The 17,513-nt window shown below is 35.4% G+C and overlaps 1 long non-coding RNA gene across 1 annotated transcript; it reads left to right on the forward strand.

Moving 5' to 3' along the window:
- The first annotated feature begins 12,629 nt into the window (after positions 1–12,629).
- Positions 12,630–15,501, forward strand: LOC131627706 (uncharacterized). The gene is made up of 5 exons (XR_009291553.1): positions 12,630–13,039; positions 13,161–13,727; positions 13,832–13,977; positions 14,217–14,281; positions 14,810–15,501. It is a non-coding gene; the product is annotated as an uncharacterized LOC131627706 (long non-coding RNA).
- Positions 15,502–17,513: the final 2,012 nt, after the last annotated feature.

The raw sequence follows: 17,513 nt of genomic DNA on the forward strand, positions 1-17,513 counted from the left end.
ATTAGATAAAAATAATTCGAGCCCATTTAGAAAAAAGTGCATTTTGGGCAATATCTCTCTTTGTACATCCCTTGAAATTTGGCGAACTTGTGCATCTTGCCATCTCTTCATACTTTAACATTTTTCCATGTTCTTGGACTTTTTGGATAGAGGAATGAATTCCCTTTAAAATGAGCTTTAGTGGGAATTTTTCTGATGAAATATGAATATTTGGTGAATTTTCAAAGTTTGATTGACTTCTTCAGTTCATGCCCAAAATAGTAACTTTTGACTTTTGACTTTTCTGATCTTTCCTTGCATCATCATGATCAATCTTTGATCAAATGATGATTTTAGGGTTATGAGGATGTTGTTGACCAAATATCTTGAACTTTAACTGTATATTGACTTGAAATGACTGTTTTACCCTTGAGAGTCGACTGTTGACCTAATCAGGATTTGAGGGACTAAATTTGCTCTGATTGACTTGCAACTTTACATGAAGATTCTTTGGGATGTTGGTGACCCTATGGAACCATCTTGAGCCATTGATTTAATGATTTTCCATTGAGTTAATCAAACCCTAGTTCAGAGCTTTTGTATAGGAGAGTGTGTTTTGGAGCTTTGTCTTTTGCTTTGGTTTTATGTATGAAAAATAGCATGGGCAAATTTTGGGGTATGACAGGATGACTTGTGGATCAAGATTGAATCAAAATATCTTGGGCCCATTTGCAAACAAAATCTGAATTCTTTCACATTTTTCCCTCCAAAATAGCCTAACTTTGACAAGGCCTATCTCCCTTAATTTTTGAGGTATGGAAGTGTTCTAAGACTTTTTAGAAACCTTAGAGAGTCCTCTAACCAGTGTCTTTGGTCTCATATCAAAATTATTTTCCATGCTCCTTGTGTGTCCTTTTGAAAAAAGTGACTTTTTGTTGACTTTTGAAAAGGACCTGTAATGTTTTGGTCCATATCTCTCAAATGAAGCATTTTTGGACTTGGCATGTGAGAGACAAATTTGTAGAGAATCAAATTTCCTTCAAAATGAGCTTTGGATGGAAAATTTCTGATGTTCCATGTGAGAGTTATGACTGGTCAAAGTTCAGTTGACTTTTCCTATACAAAACCCTAATTTAGAAACTTTTTGAATTATTGATTTCTGATCTTTCCTTGATGAACCATGATCAATTCTTGATCAAATGGTGAATGATACTTCAATATGAGGATCTTGACAAAAAATCAGGAGTTTTGACTTTGCTTTGACCACAGTTGACTTTTTAGGTCAACCAGTCGACTGTTGACTTTCTGAACTTTTGAGTGACCAGAGCTTTGAGATAGGCCTTGATACTAGTCATGGAGGTAATTTGAGTCATATGAAATGTCTTGGAACCATTGATTCAGTGATTTTCCTTTGAATAAACCAAACCCTAGTTCAGAGCCTTTGTATAGGAGAAAGTGTCTATGAGCTTTGTGCATTGATTTAAATTTGTACCAGAGAAATAGTATGGGCAAATTTTGGGGTATGACAGCTGCCCCTGTTCAATCTTCTTAAACCTAAAGATGCAGAGTGGTTTGTATGCCAGTTGGAATCTGAAGGTAGAAGAGGATTGAACATTAGAATGCCCAGAAATCTGCCCTTGCTGAGTTAGGGACCTTTTATAGGAGATAGGCTTAAAGATACCATCTGATCTATACGAAATTCAGGATAAGTCGTACGTTAGACTACATCCGAGCTTGAAGTATTGAAAGGCGCTTGTCGGAGATGGGCTTGAAGATGCCATCAGATGTTTGAAAAGCAGATGTTTTTCAGACTGAATCATATGCATTGATTGTATATTAAGGAGAGATGAAGTAATGTCTTACAGAAGACTACCTGGAAAGGTTCCTGAAAAGGGTAGATCATTGACTGATGTAAAAGAGATTAGGCTTTACACAAAGCTCGGGAAGAAGTGTCTTGTAGAAGATTAATTGAGAAACTCCTTGAAAGGGCAGTGGATGTATTAGAACATGTTGGATAAATATGTTGAAGAAGATTACCTAGACAGGTTGAGATATGTATTAAACAAGATTAACCTAGAAAGGCTCCTAGAAAGGGTACGAAACGTCTTACACACGACTACCTAGAAAGGCTCCTAGAAAGGAAGTGATATGTCTTAAACAAGACTACCTAGAAAGGCTCCTACAAAGGATATGATATGTCTTAAACAAGACTGCCTAGAAAGGCTCCTAGAAAGGATATAAATCATCTTAGAAAAGATTACCTAGACAGGCTCCTAGAAAGGATATAAATCATCTTAGAAAAGATTACCTAGAAAGGTTCTTAGAAAGGATATGAAACATCTTAGAAAAGATTACCTAGAAAGGTTCCTAGAAAGGATGGTAGATGTCTTAGAGAAGACTACCTAGAAAGGACGAGAAGTTCTTTGATTGTTTTTGTATTATCTTTGAAGAAAGACCCAGAATGAAGCATTAGAATTGTTTTTGTCTTGGGTGTTGAGATTGAATTGTTGATACGATTGTATTTGTATCGCACTTGGATGATAATATTCTGTTGATTATGAAATTACCTGAAAAGGAAAAATTAGTTTTATGCAATGTCATGATGCATGTATTGAGATTCTCGAAGTAAACGAGAGTATTGTATGTTATGCATGTATTTATGAATGATGCAGGGATGGACTATATAGTCGGAGCATATTGATAACTCTTGTATAGCAACTGCCGGTTGAGAAAATAAATCTCTGTGTGCTGTTGGAGATAATGACAAGAGAATTCATGTCTTTTGTTCGATGATATCCAGCTGAGGATTTTTGATCTTCGCTTGGGGATGAGATTGACTCGAGTGATCTGATCCTGGTGTATCCTGGGGACAAGAGAAATAAGCATACTATCCGACCCGATTTCTGAGCGGCAACTTTGAGTTTGAATAAACCATGCTAGAGAAGAAGATTGTGTCGGAGAACCAGCAGTGTCGGAGGTATAAATTCCGTCGGGGAACTAAGTTTTTGTTGGGAATAGATTGCTTGAAGATAACTTCTTAAAGTGCTATGTGGGGATATACTATGAAAACTACTCTGTGGGGAAGATTCCCAGAGATTTTCAATTTTCCATTGCCCATTGTCTTTGAGTACTTGTTGTTCAAAAACACTTGCGAGAGTATACCCGCCCCTGGAATTAGTAGCTTGGTATGCTTGATACTTGAATTTGGAATTAGAACTTCAAAGAAGAGACAGATACTGACATCATCTGATGCTAGTAGCTAAATAGCATTTGTTGAGATTTGTGACTGATATGACATGCCCCTGGTGATGGACTAACTTCTCTATTTTTTTTTCCAGTGCCTCTGAGAGATTCTACGAATCGTTATGCCCCTTGTATAAACAAGCTTTTAGCTGATCGAGTCATGCATACGAGACGTCTCTGCAAATTTATTTGTCTGGAGGACTTTTAGTCATTAATTATGCCCCATGCAGATTCTTCCTGATGCCAAACATTTGAAATTACGTAGACAAAATTGTTTTATAATGACACTCATTAAAATGCAATGCATATGTCTGTCTTGGAGTTTTAAAAACAATTTTAGTAAAAAAAAATATGTAAGAAAGTGATATTTGTAAAAACATGATATCAACTCCGGATTTTTGGTAAACTTTAAGGAGTCAGGATACCCTTTTTGTAACAGTACGCTTTCGAACTAACCATGCTTCAGTTAGGACTTTCAAGGGTTGTAACGTGGCTTGGTTCACGGTTTAAGAAACAAAAGATAAAGGCTCAAATTTTATTTGTACCCATCCCAATCTTCGTGATGTTCTTCGATCTTATGCTCAGTTAACCTTGCATTTAAGTTTTAGCAGGTCTTGAAGTCGTAATGTTGACATTTGATGATGGTTGAAGCACCGAAAGTTTATTTGAAAAGGCAGTCATCCTTTTTGTAATTTTTTCTTTTGTCGAGGATTTGTAGTAACCTCTTTTTTGACTTTATTATCCCTAACTTTTGCCTGAACTGTTCATTTTGAGATTACAGCCAGCAGGATGTTCCGATTTTTGATAAGTCTCCTTCATAGGTTTTGACTTAACAATTTTCTTTTTCTTTTACGGATATTGACTGCCTGACTTGAGAATTACGGGAATCCATCACTTGTGTAAAGCACCTGGTATAATTGAGGTAACTGAGTAACTACCCTGCCCTAGGTTATGATTAAAGGTTTTAATCTGTATGAGAAAGAAAAACTTCTACTTCTTAGGCTCGAAGGGGTTGACGAGGGATTAACATCCTTATATCTCCGCTGTTTAGGAATTGAAACAATGTCTGTACATCGTCAACATATTCCGTTCAAAAGCATACTGTATGAGGTTACGGTATCGTTTTCGTCATCCTCCCTCAAAAGGCTTACAACTTTAGTGAGAATTGAATATCATAAAGAAAACCAAATAAAAACAAAGTTTAATATAGAAATAGGAAGGGAAATAATTCAAGACAAACGTATGCAATGCATTAATGATTATGATAAAATAAATAGAGTCTGACATAAGACGAATGTTTAAACAAACAAGAAAGAAATTGCGAATGTGAGTAAATTAATGATCTAAAGTAGCCATCCTTTAGACTTTGTATGGCTCCTCTGGTTGGCCAAATTCGAAGACCCCTTCTTCAATCAAGTCTTGAATTTTATGTTTCAATGGCCCACAATCTTCTGTATCGTGACCAGGACTATTTGAATGGTAAGCACATTTTGCATGATGCTTGTACCCAGGGACGGGATTAGCAGGAGCTGAGTATGGAGGTAGTAGAGTTATCAGAATCCGATCGAGTAAGTGTTGCAAAGCTTGAGCCAATGGCATGTGTAGTGGGGTAAATGACCTTTTGGGTTTGGATTTCCAAGTATGTTGGCCACCTTGTTGCTTACGTCGATCTGTCTTTTGTTGTTGTGGTGTTGGAGCCTGACTAGGGACCAAGACTTCCCCAACAATGTTGGATTCATTCCTCCCATTGTATGGCTTTTTAATAGTACCAGAAGGAGTAACCACCTGAATTTTTCCGCTTCGGATACCACTTTCAACACGTTCTCCAGTCAGTATGAGATCTGTGAAACCAGATGAGGAGCTTCCAAGTAAATGGCTGTAGAAAGGACCAGTCAGTGTATTCATGAACATATCAACCAATTCTCTGTCAGTCAAGGAGGGTTTGACTCTTCCAGCTAGATCTCTCCATTTTTGAGCATACTCTTTGAAACTTTCCTCGGGTCCTATAGACATGCTTTGTAGTTGTATGCGAGTTGGTGCGAGGTCAGCATTGTATTGGTATTGCTGGTAGAAAGCAACAACCAAATCTTCCCAAGTATGGATGTTGGTACTTTCCAGTTGATAGTACCATTCAAGTTGAGTTCCAGATAAACTCTCTTGGAAGAAATGGATCCAGAGCCTCTTATCAGCGATGTGGGGCTGAATCTTTCTTACATAAGACCTCAAGTGCATCTTGGGACAAGAGACTCCATCATACTTAGCAAAGGCGGGAGTTTTGAATTTCGGAGGAATAACTACCCCAGGAACGAGTCCTAGTTCTTCAAAATCCAGCCCAGGTACCTTCTGAATTTCCACGCTTCTCAGGCGCTCTTCTAGTAGTCTATACTTCTCATCAGCATAATCCTCGTCTTGAGGATACTCATCTTCTTCTTCTTCTTCTTCTTCTTCCTGGCCATCAGAACCTACATGGCTTCCTTGATTGTTCTTGACACTAAGATCATCTCCTTCCTCTTCCTCTTCCTCATCTTTAGGAATTCCAGTTTCTGCAGCCTTCTTGGGACGACCCTTGAATCTTCTTCCCAGGTTGATCACTCCTTTGGGCTTCTTGGTCTTTTTCTCCTTCTTAGTCAGAAGGGTTTTCAGCTCGTCTTGCCCCTTGGATAAGTTCAGGATCAGATCTTGGAACTGGGCATTCTGAGCTTGAAGGTCTTTGACTGATTGCTCGAGATCCATTGGTGCTGAAATAAACAGCGAGAGAAGATGAGAGACCTGTTATGGAAACCTGTTATGCGATGTTATGAATGCAAATGCAATGCTTTCAAGGATCTTTAGAAAATTTAGTTAGCAACGTCAGAAAATGATTTGGTCGCATCTTCGTCTGAAAAATTCTGAATTTTGTCCTTGAACGTCTTTCTTTGAGAATCAAGCTTACCATGTCGAGTGGGTCATCGCCTCTGATTCATGATATCTCTGAATTTGAAGGTACATGGCTAGAGGAAAATAAATCCTCTTTCCCCTTGATAGGTATGATTTCTTTAAACTGGAAGGCATACGGCCAGAGGAAAATAAATCCTCTTGCCCCTTGATGGGCACGGTGTCTTTGATTTGGAAGACAAATGGCCAGAGGAAAGTAGCAAGCACAGAAAACCAAAGGGTTAGTAGCAAGCACAGACAAGTCACACAAGTGTCCTTAAGTTTAGAGGCTTGCTTGAAGTTCGTAGGTAAGTACCCCCCACTCAAGTTTAGTTGGTTCAACCTGTCCTATATAAAGATCGGGTTCTAGGGAGCTCATATCATTGACCTTTCTCGAAGGCGCTTATCTCAGTTCGGCAATCGAATCACCAACCGAGAAGGTCCCGAAAGTCCAGTCCATATGAGTGTAGCTTCGAGTATCAACCAACTTCAGTCGGAACCAAAGCCAGCCATCTCGCTACTTTCTAATAGGCCAAAGTCAAGTTCAACTAGGGTTCTAAGGGCGAATTAGTGCTTATGACACCACGCGGCAGCCAAGTGTTTCCTCAAGTCGGATCCCAAGGAACACCAGGACAAACCAATGTGTCACACTAACGATGGCCACCATATCAACCACATCAGTATACGCTGTGCAGTCTCCTTGGTCTCATGCCGTTTACCTAAGGTTCTCAGATCCGGGTTAGGATCTTTCACACAAGTAAATACCCAAAACAGCCTTTGAAATATAAAGCAGACAAATCAAACAATTAAAGTGATCCTAAACTTTAAGGTAACCCCTCTTTTTAATCGAAAGCATCCCCAGCAGAGTCGCCAGTTCTGTAATACGGTGAACTGACTTTTAGAGAAAATGTGCGGATAGCAAGAGTCGCCACCGACTTTTATTTTATCCAATTTATAGAAAGGCTAAAAGAACAGAAAAAGACCTTTTAAAAAGATTGAGTTCGGGGGGTAAGTTATACAAAGGGAAGGTGTAAAGCACCCTTTGTATCCATGGTTATCCATGGGCTCTTAATTACTTAGCTCACTTTGTTTTCAAAAAATGTGTGAATTGTCTGAAAAGTGGAGTGTGAATAGAAATTTGAATAAGAACTTTAGCTTGTAAATAAGCGTAGTCTTTTGAAAAGTATTTGAAAATTAGTGAAAAAAGAGTTTGAATTTTAGAGCAAGCAATTAGTAGCAACTACCCTAAGTTTTTGTTTGAAAAAACGTTCTTTTAGCTTTTCAGGCGAAAGGATCTATCCATACCATGAGAAGGCAGGAAGTCTTTCAATTGGATGTTTGAAGAGTCATCGAGAAATTATCATTCGCCACAAGACTGTCCCTTGCCATAAAGAAGGCAGGTAGTCTAAGGGAAGGACATAATAGTCATTTAAGGCATCATGCGAGGATACCTTAGCAATTGGGACGATCATCAATTACCGAGGCAACATCGAGGGACAAAAGTTATGATGAATGAACTGAGGGCAACATTTGCTTTAGGTATCCTCGGAATCGAGGGACTTGACTATTTTAAAGGCAGCAATATTAAGGCAACAAGGCAACAATATAAGGCAACAAAAGGGATTACCCTAAAGGTGTGTGGGTGCAACAATCACGTGGTTAATTCAGATATTTATCTTATAATTAGTTATCTAAGTTATTTAGCAGGCTTGCACTCCCTAGGATTACTAACCACAATAATTAACAATAATAATGGGGGAAGGGAAATTGTAGCCAGCGGAGGAGAGGGGAATTGAAACCAGCGGGATATAATTAAAAGCAAAAATATAATAGAGTTAGGGTTTAGGGTTACCGATACTCGTAGCTTTGGCAATTGACAAACCCTGAAGATTGGAAAAGAAAGAATAAACAAAAGAAGGGATGAGTGCATTATCGGTTTAGAGGCAATCATAGTTAACCCTAAAAATAAGGAGGTAAAGAATTTAAGAATAAGTAAATAAATAACAGGGCACTTAGCTTTGCATTTGATCTGATATGGTTGGCGGCCGGAGGAAACCTCGGAGGTAACCCTAAAAAAAAGGCAAAGGCAGAAAAGATGAAGGTGAATGTATGTACAGTTCATTAAAAGACGAACCCTAATAAAAGGAAACAAAATAGACTTTAAATTAAAGAGAATACTTAGCTTTGTGAAGAGCGTGGCGCGTAGTCGGAAGGCGCTTTAAGAGTAACCCTGAAAAGGCAAGGCACGGAAAGAAAATATTTCAGTGTATTGGAATGTTCGTCCTAAACCCTGATTAGGGTATGATTTAAATAAGAAAATATAAATGATTTAATTAATTATTGGTCTCGCGACCTAATTAATTAAATCAGGATAAGAAAATAAAATTGAACGCAAGAATAATTTTTATGAATTTTTCAAAGTTATAATAGAATAAATATGAATTTTTGAATGCATAAGTAATTAAATGTAATTTAAAATAAAATTTAAATAAGTATATTAATATAAATATTAATCATATGAATAAATAAATAAATATAATATAATAAATATATATATTATGTATTAATAAATAAATATAAACAAAGAAAACAAATATTATAAACTAAATGAGTATATAAAATAAAATAAATAAATAAACATGAAAAAAAGGAATTTTAAAACAAATAATATATATATTATAAAACAAAAAACGCTATGCAATAAAAAGTAAAAAAAATTGCAAAAAGAACTTATCTTGATCGCATGTGGCACGCGTAGGAGGTGCATGGTGAACCTGCGAATCTGGCGCGTGGGATTTGACGCTGGATCGATCTGATGGCTGAGATTGTGAGGGACCACAGCAACGCGTGTTTCTTAACGCACTTGATCCACAGGCCTGGCTCATATCTGCGCGCCCTTTTTCTTTTGAACGGACCAATGACGTGATGACACGTCTTCATCTTCTACCTTGGTCCGTCGGCTTAGACCTCCCTTGTACCTACGGCCATGGCTTCCGTCGCTACTGCTTCTGCAAACAACAAACAAAGCAACACGCATGAAAGATAGATCCCAGGGGCATGGTTCGATTGGGTTTAAGCCCCTGAACCTATCAGTACCAATGGTTTGCACTGATTTTCCCTTAAACAAGAAACCCTAATTAAGAGCCTCAAAACCCTACAATGGTAATTCGCTCATACCGGCCCAGAAACTCAATTAAACATACAGAATTGCTCATAACATTACACAGAACACAAATATGCAAATAAAATACGTTTATGATGCATGAATTGATATAATCGAATCAAAAAAAAGTGAGGCAAACCGTGAGTTGTGGATGATGAATCTAGATGTTTCAAGCCTTGTTTGCGATTGAGGAACAGTCAGTGATGTTCCAGGAATGTGTTGGTACCTCTAGAACTCTTTGAATTTGCCTCAATTGCCAAGAACGAATTTGATTTTCCCTTCAATTTTGGCACTCGGGTTTGGGGCTCTTTGACTGCAGAATTTTTCTCCCCTAATGCTCTGTTCTCGTTTGATACTTATAGGAGAATGATTTAGGGTTGTAAAAACCACACCAATCTTTGTTGAATCTTTGATTGCCAATTTGGATAAATTGATTGAAAATATGATTTGTGAAAGTTTCTTATTATGGCCAATATTGAATCAATCTTGTTCCAATCAAATAGTGCACGAATTTTGAATGAATTTGGAATATATTTGGTGATTAAAATAGATCCAAATCATATCTCTTATAAAATATTTGATTTTCTCCTAATTTATATGACTTTAATTCTTTTTAATTAGAATAAAAAATCATAATAAATTAAATAAATCAAGTAAATTCGTGGGAATTGGTTCTTAGGCTTTGGATGACTTGTGGATCAAGATTGAATCAAAATATCTTGGGCCCATTTGCAAAAAAAATCCGAGTTCTTTCACATTTTCCCTCCAAAATAGCCTAACTTTGACAAGGCCTATCTCCCTTAATTTTTGAGGTATGGAAGTGTTCTAAGACTTTTTAGAAACCTTAGAGAGTCCTCTAACCAGTGTCTTTGGTATCATATCAAAATTATTTTCCATGCTCCTTGTGTGTCCTTTTGAAAAAAGTGACTTTTTGTTGACTTTTGAAAAGGACCTGTAATGTTTTGGTCCATATCTCTCAAATGAAGAATTTTTGGACTTGGCATGTGAGAGACAAATTTGTAGAGAATCAAATTTCCTTCAAAATGAGCTTTGGATGGAAAATTTCTGATGTTCCATGTGAGAGTTATGACTGGTCAAAGTTCAGTTGACTTTTCCTATACAAAACCCTAATTTAGAAACTTTTTGAATTGTTGATTTCTGATCTTTCCTTGATGAACCATGATCAATTCTTGATCAAATGGTGAATGATACTTCAATATGAGGATCTTGACAAAAAATCAGGAGTTTTGACTTTGCTTTGACCACAGTTGACTTTTTAGGTCAACCAGTCGACTGTTGACTTTCTGAACGTTTGAGTGACCAGAGCTTTGAGATAGGCCTTGATACTAGTCATGGAGGTAATTTGAGTCATATGAAATGTCTTGGAACCATTGATTCAGTGATTTTCCTTTGAATAAACCAAACCCTAGTTCAGAGCCTTTGTATAGGAGAAAGTGTCTATGAGCTTTGTGCATTGATTTGAATTTGTACCAGAGAAATAGTATGGGCAAATTTTGGGGTATGACACTCCCTATTTATAGATTTAGGTTAGATTTCTCCCTAAGCCAAAGCCCAAAACTATAAAAGCCCAAAATACCTATTTTTGGAACTAAATCAAATCTAATCTATTTTAAATCTAAATCAAATCAATCTAGATTTAAAACAAACTTATGTGCAACAAACTGTTACACACTTTGACACACCTTGTGTTCGAGTAACAACCTACTTCGACACAAGGAATTACAAATTAACAATAATAGACTTATGATTGAGTTGGACGTGATTTAAGTGAAATTTGAGTTGTAACATAATGCAATTTTATTCGGTTTGCAAAATATAAACAGTAAATCGAACCGAACCGTATGATTTTGTTAAAATATGACTCAAACACATCTGAATCAAATGCGATTTTTTATAATTTTCAATTTGATTTGGTTTAGTTTGCGATTTTTAATTGGGCTGGTTCTATTTTGAACACCCTAAAGACCGCATAACCTTATTGTGTAAATATAATTTTATTTTTCATTGCTAACATGATTCTTTTTTCAATTTTTTTTGTTAATTTATAGTATAATTATATCATATAATCAATTTTCTAACCTTTTAAATTTATTATATTATTTTATTATATGATTAATAATAAATAAGTTTAATGAGAATTGTATTAGAGATAAACGTTGTAATTACATAGTATCAAAGAAATTTATGATATAATTGATAAAACTATCATCCTAGTTTTGAAAGGTTATAGGTTCGATAATTAAAATTTGGTAAAATTTTATTTTTAATTTTTTTAAATTATTATATAAATAATTAGTATAATTATAAATATTATTTAGTTATTATAAATAATTAAATATATTGTTAATTAAGTAACTCAAATCTTGATAAAAAAAAGTTTCATTTGATATACTCTATTGGATTTTACTTTTATGATCATTTTGTAATCATTTGTTTTAAATTGTTATTACATACTAGTAATGTTTTTTTTATATGCAAAATTAAATGGTTGAGTTTAGGAAACTTTGTTAGTGATAAATTTTATGACCACTTCTCTTGATAATTTTATATCTCACTTAAATACAATATCATTAGAATATTTATATACATTCCAGTGAAAATTTCTTTCTCTCACACAAATATATATATATATATATATATATATATATATATATATATATATATATATATATATATATATATATATATATATATATATATATATATATATATATGGGGACGACTCAAGTGAGAACACTTGGTTATTATGAGAAATGAGAACAATGAATCACGACCATTGAATTTTGATTTTGTTGATTTTAATGGACTGGATTAGTTTCTCTTTCTATGTTGATTTAAAATAAATGTTAAGGATCATAGAAAGAGAAACTAATCTAGTCCATTAAAATCAACAAAATCAAAATTCAATGGTCGTGATTCATTGTTCTCATTTCTCATAATAACCAAGTGTTCTCACTTGAGTCGTCCCCTATATATATATATATATATATATATATATATATATATATATATATATATATATATATATATATATATAAGGGTTGTTAATTTTGCATTTAAATTATTAAATGTTATGTTCCCAAAATACAAAAACCATCAATCGTATTAGTTCTCTTAAAACGGGTAATCTAATCTAAGTAAAACTAATGTGACTGAGAATTTTTATAAAGAAAATTGATGAACCACTCAAATTAATCTATCATATAAGAAGAGTCTACCATTTGCTCAATCCTCAGGCCTTCCACATCAGCAATTGCTCTCATAATTTTCCACATCAGCAACTTCACCCCTTCTGTTCTTCAATTTATTCTTCAATTCTTTCACGTTAAACTTCCAGCGGTTACGTCCACTCATTGTCTCCACGGTTACGAAACTGATTTATCATTCAGCAACCACTTCCAATCTTCTTCTTCTACATCGGTTTCACAAAACCGTTTCTCTTTCAAATGCTATTCTCTCCCTTTTCCCATTATCAATCGCATCGCTTCATAATCATACCTTCTTAATCAAATTTGTTTTCTGAATTCTTCAATATTCATGAAATTACCTGCACAATTTCATTTTCCTAATCGATCGACGATTTTTCGTTGTTTATTCGTGTTTTCATTTTCATTCTACGCCATTCCGAGTTCGTCTTCCTCTGCACGCAAATCTGCTACTCTCGGTGATAGAATCGGTTTGTGCTATGTCGTCAAGAATCGTTTAACTTCTTCTGATGAGGTAATGTTTCGGTACCCAGAACCTTTTTATAATTCGCGATTAGAATGGTAAATTTGAAATGCACTATACATGTTTGTATTATGATCCCTAAGAAGAGTGACTGTATTTGTTGGTAATGTAGTTGATGATCGCTTACTGTCTCGTGGAAATTTTCAACCTGTGCGATTTTCACCATGCTGTTAACAACTTGCCATCAGATGCCTTTCTGTTTGATATGGATGCACGCTCTCTCTCTCTTCCAGTTGAGAATAAGGCATTTTCCTGTTCAGAAGAAGGCATTGACAATTCTTAGATGATTGATTTGCAGATGCAACAATTTCAGATGTTTTGAGTGAACGAGTATTGTATTCTTGGCAAGGTAAATATATTGAGAACACGGAGGGATCTACAATCGCTAAACATTGGAATTTCATTATTGTGGGATAAACATGTTGTAACATCATCTACCGGTGGAGTGGTAATATCTATATTACATCCCAAATACCAATATATTTTCATTCATTCTAATCTGCATCCTGCGTTCCTCCCGTTGTTTATTTCAAGGTAAACAAAACACTGGGGCCATTTTCCACGGGTTTCCCAATATTGATCATACTTAAGCCTTTGCGAGAAAGGATATCATATGATGGCTTCAGTTTCTACGCCATAAAGTAGGCTTTCAGGATTTTCATTTTGATTTTGCAAAAGGGTAAGATGTGTTTTGCCTTTTGAATATTGAGGATTTTCCTTTGGCTTTATACTTTAGGTTTTCATGAGTTATGAGTTTTATATCTTTCAATTCTATCATTGTAGCTATTCACCAAAATATGTGAAAGAATTATCAACTACCAGGCTGAGTTAGTTCATATACCAGCCTCATTGGATCCTCAGATACCGCTACCGTCTAAAGACTGTCCAATTTGTGATGCAACGAAGACTGTCCAATTTGTGATGCAACGGTATGAACTAAATTCCATCACCGTTAGACATGACTCATGAGCGTAAAACATTCCAAACTACATGGTTATTTTCATGGATAGATTCTGGATTTGATAATAGCTGTCAACATGGTTGGTTAGTTATTAATACATATTTTTAATATGTTAATAGAAAGATTTAATAAATTTCATCACCATGGTTTGTTAGTTATTTATTAACATTTTTATAATTCTGTGTTGTGGTTGTGTTTTGCTGCCAGGTTGGAGTTGTTAGGCACCACTAACAGTTTGATGCCAGGCAGGAGTTGTTACAACATCCTTAACTGTGAGTTATTTATTCATTATCAGTAAATTGGGCGTATTGGATACGAAGTAATACAGCCTATAGAGGGGTATATTCTTTGCAGGGATACCATCATTGTTTCGCTTCCGAGCAGCTTTACTTAAAGTTCCAAAGGTCCTAAACATGGACTTAATTTGCTAAGAAGAGTTATTTTTTTGAAAACAAAAGTCATGAAGACTGTTGTTTTGTACTTTGAATTTCTTGGTTTGTTATATGAACAACTCCTATTCTGTATTTTCAAGATGTAAATTAGATCATGGATGATGTAGTTTAGCACATTTTGATATTTGTATCATGATAATTTGAAAATTATTGAAGGTGTTTGATAATGTTTTTGTATGATTGAAGTAAAATATTTTTAATGGTTATAGTTAACAGAACTCTGTCGGCTGAAACAGGACTGCATGATCAATCAGGATTAGTAATTATACAACTATTCATAAAGCATATACATATTAGTAATTATAGTTGTGGAAAAATATTTATGGTATATTTCACCATTTTGAATAGGGTGTTGTTGTTGTACTACATATGGTGCATTGCTATACTACATATGCCTATGGATCAACCAAAAAAGCTGCACTTCAGATGTTGGTAAGCTGGATAGAAGGGAACCTGAATGAGACAAGCTCTTAACTTCTATGTAAATTGATACAAACATGTCAAGATTAAAATAAAAAACATCCTTAGTGATCCCAACTTTTTTGTGTACGACTTTATGTATTAAAATCAACAACCGTCGTTGCCTCTGTTTTTGTTTAACTATACTGATAGGATGTTTTTGGGTTCGTAGCATCAAGAAGCATATGTCAAACGAAGAGGTATGTTTCTGTCTGCATTCACATGTCAAACTGAAAAGTCTTACTAAATATATGATGGAGTTTATTATGGATTTACATGCTTAACGTGAAGTGAATTATGTGAAGTGAATCTATATTCCAAACTCATATGAACAAGTTTGATAGAGCGAAAGCTAACCCTTCCTATTAGTTTTGATGTGATCCTGTTGCTTTGGACAATAAGTCATATATTTCTTCTGATCCATTGGCTGTAGAAAGAAATATTGTTGTCCATGGACAGATAATTCTGCAACTGTTAGCAGACTCTTTGCAACACTCTATTACCTTCAATAAACGACAACGACTTTGTTGATGAATCTGTCAAAGAATTCTATTGCACTTCAGCTTTAATGGCTGGCACACCTGAACATGTAAGACTTTGTTAAAACTCTATGTCTTTTTAATATCACTGAATCTAATGAATTCATTTAAATTTGTAGGTGGGAGTTTTGCTGGAACCCCACCCAAGAAGATGGTTGTTGATGTTGTGTTTATGGCTACTATCAACATGGTTTGGCACTTTGATATTGTGTGGTATTGCATATCTCTCAACAAAATTCCCATTCTTCCGTAGCTACCCTCATTTGTCTATAGAGACATGTCAAAAAATATTGCAGGGATGGTCTCAAAGATATTTTCGTCTCCTTAGGATGCTTTTCACAACCATAAAGCTTCTCACTCTCTTCATTTTCTTTGCTCAGGTAGGACGAAGAGGAATCATCCAGCAACAAAGCGGTTCCGCGACATGGAACAACTGTCTGGTGGTGAAGAAAAGACTGTTGCTGCACTTGCATTGTTATTCTCCATCCATAGGTAGAGTTGTTTGTACTTGCAAACTTATTTTATTTTTCTATATAAGCATATTTGGTTTGAGAAAATATTGTTTCCTTTTCTTTTAATCACAAAAGATCCACATTGTTTTTAGATTTCTGTTTTTAAAGATTTGTATTCGTAAACATGAAAACATAACAATGTTAAATAGTAATTTTTTATAGGATTCTTATTTTATTTTCAGGAAGAGTTCATCCAAATAGTCACCCACACATCTTGCCTGCATTAGTTTCATAGAGACGTGGTGCGCATATTCATTGACATGGTTCCCACTATATTTTTTCAGTTATAGGCCTTCACCATTTTTCATACTGGATGAAGTTGATGCTGCATTGGACAACTTGAATGTTGCGAAGGTTGATGGCTTTATTCGTTCAAAATCTTGCGAAGGAGCGAGGGTTAATCGGGATACTGATGGTGGAAATGGTTTTCAGAGTATTGTAATTACTCTGAAAGACAGTTTCTATATATATAATAATGAAACTATTTATTGTGTTCTACTACTAGCAGCATTGTTATTTATGCATCCGCAGGTCCTTGCAGAATTTGACAACAGAATGTCCAACCGAATGAGGCGTGAATCATTGTCCCGAGGTCGCCATTTGAAAGATAAGAGATCCATACTTTTTATCACAACTCTACTACTGTGGCATTTTTGCACTCTTCTGTGATAATGATAACACGTAATTATATCGTATATTAGGCTCGATTATAACATAAATTGTTTCGTTATTTTATTATAATTATATATTATTACGGTATTATGCTGGTATTTTCCTTTGTTTAAGGTATTATGTTTATGCAAGAAGCATTTGGCAAAAGAAGAAGAAATCGTATTAAAAAGGGCAAAAGAATCAAGTTGGAGGTACTGTAATGAAATGGAGGTGCAAATAGAATGAATCAAATGTGAAGGGTGAAAATAGGATGGATCAAGTGTGGAAGCCCAACCCACAAAGGAGCTGAAGCTCCCACTATGAAGAAGCTGAGACGCCCGTCTTAGGGCCCAATTGCATGGAGACGCCCGTCTCCAAAGTCCAAGGGCCACGTCATCAAAGTTGGAGACGCCCGTCTCCAGTCCACTGCCACGTCTCCAAGCTCCAATCCCACTAAGAGACGCCCGTCTCCAAAAGCACGTGGACCCCGCCACTTTCTCCATTAATTTAGTGGACAATTCCAAGTCTTCCTATATTTTCTCAACTTCCCACGCCATGATCTCCACTACTTCTCACATGATGCTGAAAGTAACTTCCATTGCCATTCACTATAAAAAGGGTCTGAGCATTCATTTGAAAGTATCCAAGTTTTAGGCGCGGAAGCTCTGTTCATGGTTTTAGGCATAAATTATCACTTTGTAAAAGTGGTAGTTTCTCACATTGAGGAACTACCACATTATTAGTTTTAGGCCTACAATTTATGTACTCTTGGATCACAATCTTGCCGACATTATTTCAAAGCTTCATTCAAGTTTCAAGATTTGTTTTGTTCGTAATTTTATTCAAGTTTGTTTCGTCTGCTTTACTTCCAGGTTTATTTATTTGCAATTA

Source organism: Vicia villosa, unplaced genomic scaffold (genome assembly GCF_029867415.1).
Source record: "Vicia villosa cultivar HV-30 ecotype Madison, WI unplaced genomic scaffold, Vvil1.0 ctg.000397F_1_1, whole genome shotgun sequence".
NCBI lineage: Eukaryota > Viridiplantae > Streptophyta > Magnoliopsida > Fabales > Fabaceae > Vicia > Vicia villosa.